This window comes from Equus przewalskii, chromosome X, assembly GCF_037783145.1.
Source record: "Equus przewalskii isolate Varuska chromosome X, EquPr2, whole genome shotgun sequence".
In the NCBI taxonomy this organism is placed as follows: domain Eukaryota; kingdom Metazoa; phylum Chordata; class Mammalia; order Perissodactyla; family Equidae; genus Equus; species Equus przewalskii.
Window position 1 is genome coordinate 5127588 of NC_091863.1, and position 8545 is coordinate 5136132.

Consider the following 8545-nt stretch of genomic DNA (forward strand, 5'->3'; position numbering starts at 1 on the left):
TTGTTAATAGCTGTTCTTATGATCTCCATTCTCACATGTAACATTTTCTAATTCAAAGATTATGGTAGATTTTTTTCTCTTTAACTGCCTGTTCTAGAAGAAATTCTTTGCTTTCAGAATCAAAACACTGCACCTCTACACCTCACTTTTAAAAACATAATTCTATAGGAAGGAAGGAGGATTTGTTCTTTCTCAGGTCGTCTCTAACATAATCCATACTCAGGGCTGTCTTCTCAGATGAGAATTCTCTTAAATTGGCTCTTTGAGCCATTTCGAAAGGATAGCTAATGAAAACAACCTGGTAATTTTCAGAACGAAAGAAGAAAGCGAATGAATACCCAGTCACTTTCTAATTGAATGGTTCCAACTGTTCCTGTGTCTCTAGGCCTCTTGACCTTCATCAGCTGGACCTATTTCTATTTTTTTTTCCTTAAAGAGCTTTAATTCCCTCCACACACAAGGATCCCTTGCTGTCTGCCGGTGGGTGTGTCCCCACAGTAGTGACCTTTGATGTGGAAAGGACTGGAAAAGCAAACATCTACCAAAGGTGACTTCACCTTGACTGACCTCCCAGTGCTGTAGAATAGGAATGACCACCTTTGGTTATGAATGAAACTCAGAAGGAAAACTGGCTGTTGCCTCCTGTTCTCACAAACTTGGGGGTTTTGTGTGAGAATGGATGTTCCTTTCGGTTGACTCCTAAGCGCAGTGACGCACAGCTCTGAATGTATGCATTATTCGTTGTCCCTCTTTGCATACTCAAAAGAAGATTGACTAGCATAAATAGCATTATTCTCTGTTTCAAGGCCAATTTGGGACTGAGTTTGCAGTTTTATGAATCCCCTGCTATCGGGACCCATAATCCATTTCACCCAATGAGCACCGAACTATGAAAAGCCAAAATTTTTCCTTTTGTGAATTTGCTGGTATGTCAAAGAAACAAATTAATGTAACTGAAGACATCATTAGATATCCAGGCTGGTTGGATTCAGGTCTCAGTTTGTTTGAAGAAAGATTAGACAGATATTAGTGATTGTCATTCTCAGCAAACATTTAAAAATGCCTACCATTTTGTGCTTTTGGTGTTCTTTGGGAATGTAATCATGGTTTAAGTCAAGAGTGAGCAACTAATGAGATTGAGCCTGTAGTTCTTTTTTCTCCAAACTCCAGAATATTTGCAATGAGTTAATCTTCCCAAAAGGAAACCAAGAGTTTAATGATTCCCCACAGATAAATCAGTGTGGGGCAAGAATGAAAAGGTGAGTTGAAATGGTGGATTCCCAAGAAACAAGCCGCAGGTGAGGCATGCCACGCACCCCGAGTTCCCAGGATTGGTAAAGTTAGCCAATTAATTTATTTCTGGATCTATTTTTGTAGCAGGAGCCCGCCATACTCAGTGTGAATTCTACCTCTAAAATATAATTACCAGGATGTGAAAAATGATGGAATTCATTGAAATGATAAAATAGCATCTGTTGAGACAACTTTTGGCAAGGTTCCCAGCTTTTCATTACTTAAGAAAAATAATGATGTGTTAGTCACTGTGAAAAAAGAAAACTCGGAGAAAATGTTAATAATGACTGAAGTGTAAAGCCATCATATACATCTGAGAATATCCCATGACTAATTCCTTTGGCCTTTACAGCTAGCTCTTGTCCCTCTGAGGTACAATTTTTACAGTGAATAAAACTTCTTTAAGTACGAAGTTCACTATTTGCCAGTAAATTCCCTTTATGGCTAATTCTTTATCATGTGAGGATACAACTCAGTGAAGGAGTAAATAGAAAGAAAGAAAACCTGACAAAATTATATGTTTTAAGGTAGCATATACATAACAGACGCAGTGTAGAATGAAAGTTTGGGGCTAAGAACGGGTAGTGTAACTTTCAGGATGGTGTCACTCTGTGGCGGTCTGCCTACACACCAGCTCGCGATACTTTGTTTCCAGTATCCCTGGGAAATGCCATAGCTCTGTCATCCGGTTCTTCTAACGCATTTAGGATTGCCAGATAAAATTCAGAACCCCCAGTTAAATCTCAATTTCAGGTGAACAAGTTTTTAATTTAACGTGGGAGATAGATATTAAGCAATCACGCACTGTTTACTGAATCTTAAATTTTATGTGATGTCCTGTATTTTTATTTGCTAAATCTGGCAACCCTAGAAGCATTGCCTATTTTTACTAGATGAAATTATTTGGTCAATAAAACAAAGGAAGTTGATTTGATACCACACCAATCAACCTCTCAACATGGAGAAACACAGTACAAAATAATGTTTGCGCGGGAAGGTCATATATGTTTGGGAAATAGTGCATACTGGAATTCATCCTGGAAGATGCAGCATTCACATCAGTACATTAATGTCTCTGAGAACTTTAGACTGGGAAAAACTTTAAAAAATTATCTCTGGCCCAGAATTGCATAGTCTTATTTTACCAGAGAACCAGGTTTGTTGCCCTCATTTGGGGGAGGGAGTAGGGAGTAATTCCTCTATGTGTGTGTACGTGTGTATGCATGTGTGTACGCATGTGTGCACCCATGCATGTGCACACACACATGCTTGCAAAACATGCTTTAGGAAATAGGAATGAATATGAATTCTAAGATTATAATTTCTGCAGTTTATTCCAACACAACACTGACAAATGTCTGCTGCCTTTAATTTCCATTTCACAGGTGTCTCCTGAGATCTTGGCATTAGGTGTTGTTGAAAGGGGAGAGAATTGCCTCATGGGCATTTTGAGTCATTCTTGGGTTCATCTAAAATAGGACCTCACTTTAGAGAAGCTTTCTGGTAAATATTGAACCTTTCCTCAAGATTATGTACAATATCTGCAGTGGGAATCTCTATTCATGAGAACATGCTGAGGGTTGAAAGTGCTTCAGAATAACAAAAAAGCATCCACTTTGAGAAGACTCAGCTCAGCCTTGTAATTTTACCCAACCTTACACTTCTCTGTGTGATCATCCACACCTGTATATATGGCACGTAATTCCAAGGTGTTGAGAATACCTCTGTTGAAAAAACTTTCTCTCTTTCTTTCCTGGAGTTTGAAATTCAACAATTCTGAGTGCCTTCCATTGCTTTTCATTTTCATTACTGTAGTAGTTATGGAGTTAGACTCAGACCTAAGTTCAAAGTTTGGTTTGGCCACTAATTTGCTTTGTGACCTTGAGCAACACATGAAGCTGCTCTAACCAGTTAGCTCACCTGTGAACTGTGTATAAAACTACTTCCTTCAGAGGCTTCCGTAGGGATGAAATGAACTAATACACAGAAAGCACTCACACTTAATTAAAGCACAGTAGCATTAGTGCTGTGTTGCAAATTGTTGTTTTATCCCTTTTGTGTTGTTGCCTCTATAATTGGAATTGTCAAAATTCAAAACCCTTGTGGAAGTAACGTGTTGGAAACTGAGGCATTTCTTTCCAAGCATGACCCCAAGAATTAAATGAGATGATACAACCCAAGACTGTCCTGTGCTGTGCACATGAAAGGTGGTGTTATGCCCGAGAATGCGTGCGCCCTCTCGCCAGTACAGGTTTTGGTTGACATGGAGGGTTTAAAGGAAGGAGGATGGAGGAGAATGCCACCAAAGATAAGGAAAGAGATGTTTGCACAACAGAGGACAAACATTTCCTATATGACCATTTTGCCAAGGGACAATCTGGTCTCCATAGAAGCTTTCATTTCATGAAGTCTTATGAAGAGGCGGCATCAAGAATTTCAGTCAGGGTTCTTCAGAGAAACAAAACCAGAAACAGAACAGATAAATCCATATCTATATCCATCTGTATCTAGAGCTACGTGCCTGAGGAGGCTGAGTCCCAGGATCTGCCATCAGCATGCTGGAGACCTAGGAGAGCCGGTGGCGTAAGGGCCAGTCCCAGTAAGAAGGACTGAGAACCAGGAGGGCCGACGGTAAGCTCTTTTTCACAATTGGAAGTCATGTTCTTTAAAAGGTTTTCCAAAGAGCTCCCACGAGGCTTGCCTTTCACTGTTTTTCCTCTGGGTGCCTTTTCTTTACTCCTTTCCAAATGTAGGAGTGTTATTAAGAATTCTCCAGAAGTTACTGACTCAAGTAGGTTCTTGGAGAGATGGGAGTGGACAAATAATTAGAAGTCAGTCCTGTTCTCTTCCAAATGAACTAGTTTTTTTTTTCCCCTCTTGTCTAGCACTTTTTGAGTGTTTGTAGTGTAGCTCTTGGTAAATTTGGGAGGTGGTCAGTGTTCACTTTTTTCAGCATACATCATTAGAATTTGAATAGGGTAATTTGGTAATATGACTTCATTCTACTCTCTTTCCCTGGAAGGAAGGGATGGATATTTCAAAGGTGTAAGCAATAGTTTACGGATTTCATGCAATTCTGATTAAGCTCAACATGGCCCAAACTGTATCCATTATCTCCCCCATCTTTTATCTACTCTTTTTCTCCTCCTGATCTCAGTTGGGGGACCAACTCTATCCTCGTCATCTAAGACAGAGTCCTGAGAATGAGATGATATTCATAAAGGCACTGGTGTATGGTAAGATTTTTGCACAAAATGATATATTTGGAAAATGGATTGCTTGTGGAAACATAAATTTGTTAAATGGTGGAATTTTTCCTTTTTTTCTGAAATATAGTATTAAAAATCATGATGAAATAACTTCATACTTACAGTAGCAATTGGGCATATTTTTAAATAATCCATGTACATATGTATACATTTGCCAAAAAAATAAGCTTATACTTATGGTACAATTTAGGTGTATAGTTAAACAATCAATGTATATGTTGGCCAAAGATTGTATTTCAGCAATTTATGGACAATAACCTCCAAACAGGAGAATTTTTTAATTATGTGAGCACTTTACTGTCAACCTGTGGAGAATGAAGTTCACTGTTTTATGGCCTTGCCTTTCACCTGATGTTTGGGTTGTGAAATAGATCAAATAGCCTTGAGAGAGACACAGAATCTAATCAGCAGCCACTTAGATGATCTTAGAATCTGACTGATGGTTCCTCTAACAGAAAGAATCTGTAAAGAACTGAGAATAAAATTTAACACTAAATACGTAAATTGAATTATTCTGGTGAAGCAACCGGAATGGAGTGTTGTAATCTCCGATCAGAGTAAGAGATTAGGTAATCTGTCACTTGGATAAAGGATGCAGATTGTGAGACCATAAAACATGGAGAACATGCACTCTGTCTCCAACCACAAGAGAGATTAAAAAGAACTCTTGGAGAACAACAGCTCTATAATCTGTGCTCCAGGTGTCACCTTAAACATCTGCTTGCTGAGAAGACACCCTAACGTGCTTGGAAAGAGAAGTAAATCGCCTGAGTTAGCATGCTAAGTCCCACTTATCATGAGTGTCCCTTAGCTGGGAAAGCTGAACACCAAGTATGTAGATACATTGTAAGAACCCAGAGTATCCAGACCCATTTTATGCTAATTTTGAGAGTTAATCAGGACAACATTTAAGAAAATAGTGCCCTATAACAAGCTGATCATATTAACTCTGTAATTTCAATGTAAAATATACAGCTGAGCAATGGACTTAAAATGAGAAGTATAAAAGTAAGTTCATAAAAAATATTGGAATGATTGCAAACCTGAGATTTCTTAGCTTTATAATTTTAATTTATTTGATTTACAAAAATTATTTAACTCCTTAGAGATGTTTCTTGTTAGATTATCAAAGTCATTTGAATGATTCAAATATTAATTTTGTAAATGTTGAAAATACTGCTTTGTTTTGTTTTTTTTGTATAGAGAAATCTAACTGCTAAGACATCATATTCACATCAGCAGTCCCCATTCAGACCCTATTTTTTTTCTCCAAGGTTATCAAAGGTCACTATCTAGCTGTACCAAAACCAGAACAGGAAGACCCATTCTTGCTTGATTCTTTCTTCCCCCTCACCAACCCCCACCCCAACATACACCCATCAATTATCCTTCATTGTCCCACAGCGATTTCTCAGGATCTGTTTTTCCTTGTCTCCATCCCCTTTCCCGTTCCCTGGGATATGGTTACAGCCTGATAACTACTGGGGCCCCAGACTTGTTCTCTTCCAACCTGCTGTGCAAGCAGAGCCCAGCAACAGTTTGTGGCATACAGCATACGCCAGGTTATAGCACCTCCAGTCGAAGAGCCCTCGGTGGCTCCTCCTGAAGAACTTCACCCCCCAAATGCCAGCCTGGTGCTTCTGCAGGGGCAGCTTGGGTTTGCAACCTTTGTCTGTCTTTCCCCTCCCTGTAAACTGTATGCCTTTTGAGGGGAGGTGTCTTGTTCACTGTTACATCGTCGGCACTTAGTGCAGTACCTGGAACATGAAATATGCTCAGTAATTGTTGAACAAACTTGTGAATTACTAATTAATTATCTAACGGATAGACTTCCAACTTTGATATTCCTATTGGTTGTTTATTAATGTAGACCAATGGTCCTCAACTGGTTGCAGTTTTGCCCTCCAAGAGACATTTGGCAATGTCTGCAGACATTTTCGCTAGTCACAACTGAAGGAGGGTAGTGATTGTGGCGTTGAGTGAGCAGAGGCCGGGGATGCTGCTAAACATCCTACAATACACAGGGCAGTTCCTCACGACAAAGAATTATTTGATGCATAATATCAATACTGCCGATCCTGAGAAACCCCAATATACACTAATTGTAAAATGAAATCTTATATAGTATTTAGTGGATTATGTTTAATTGTTATCCAACAACAAAATAGTTCCTTTTATTCCTACTTAACTGTGACTTCTCCAAACTTTATAGATGATTATTTAGTAGAACTTTCGATGTGTAATCTATTTTTTATGCCCAGTGGTAAGTGTGGAGAATTAATGTAAGTATTATATCAGTGTCCCAATTAGCTCCCCTTTAAAAACTGAAATGCACCACAACTTGTGTTCTCTATTTATTCTTTAGATTTACAAGCAAAATAGATTCTGATTCTTTTTCATTTGTGAAGTACTTTAAGATTAAACCTATATAGAAATAGTTGTCATCCTACAGTTTTACTCTTTGGGGAACTTTCTGGATGTGTTGAGGGTTGTGAATTAGTTTACAAAAGCTGAGGGGGCTCAGCCATGTGCAACAGCACCCTAGGACAAGTAAGAATGTGGTTGCCATACCCTTGAACTTCAGTGCTCAGTCGAAGTCCCTACACGTTAATTCAGGATAGTTGGTTTGCTTACAGCAGTGGAGTTCCACAGTGCTGGCCTCTTTATTGGGTGTGAGTGATTGAGAATAAGCTGGCGTGGAGCCACACATACCAGAAGCTGAATGGAGAATCAGTTGGTGTCAACAGTGTGTAGATGACTTATCGCCAATTGATCCAAGTTGTGTATCTGTACAAACCAGGGACACCTAACAATTAAACAGCTCTGCTGTAAACAGGAGGTCTTACAAGAGTCACCCATTCAAATACATGGGCCTAAATGAGTTGAGATTTATTTCCTATGAGAGCCAAACAAAACACAACTGCATTACGGTTTGTAGATTCCCAGTACTGATCCAGGCAGGGACCCAGCTTGTGCTGAGAGCAGTGATAGGAGATTGTCAGGAGTACTCAAGTATTGCTTGTGAATAGAGGACTTAATCCATCATTTATTTATTTAGGCCTCCATTGCATTGGTGTAAATTCACCCTCCTGGACTTCTCATGGCTTCTTCTCCTTGATTGCTAAACCTCCACCAAGTTGATACAGCAGTTTCAGCCATTAGCCAATCTTCTGGATAATACAGACACTCAGAACATGGGTAATTAAAAAATGGAAACCTTTTCATGCTGCTGAGTCATGATTGATGAGAAGATAACTAGTTAACTCAGTGAAACACTTTATATGCAGCAATGTGGAATTCTGTAGATATAGGCATGTGTAGGTATGCAGATAAATATTTATAAAAGAGTTGGCTTTACATTTCTTTTCTGTTGCTGGTTGTTGTGAACTGCCCTGAAGTTGATTAATGCTTTCCCCATGTACCATGTATAGAGAGGAGCAGCATTAACGTGATCCACTAACAAAAGAAAATAAAACAGTGCACTGCCCATGTTGTGGCTACTTACTGCAGTCATCGTTCTTCTCGATATATCATACTTTAAAAATAAAAACCTGGGCACCGGTCCTCCTGTTCCTATGTTCACTACTTTGAGCAAAAAAGATAGATGATCACCAATGGACAACATAGATCAATGTGGGGTGACTGTGGGTGGTGTGGTAATTAAAACTCACGAATGCTGCACCATTTGGGAAGTCATTAGACAAAACAGTATGTGGATGAGATTTTCTCATGCCTAATTGCTGCAGCTGCTTTGATTTAAATAAGAAAACTCTCTTCCACCTTTATGGAAAAGGCAAAAAGAATTAAGTCTCTGAAAGTGTCATGGTCTGGTTTATGCTCACCTTATAGAAGGGAGATAAATCCTACTACTTCTCAAATGGAGCAAGAACAGTATAGGCAGACCTGAAAATATGGCAGCAGGTTATCTGAAAAGAGCTGGGTCCACACCAGTTTTTTGATATGACCATACAGTTTGAATTTCT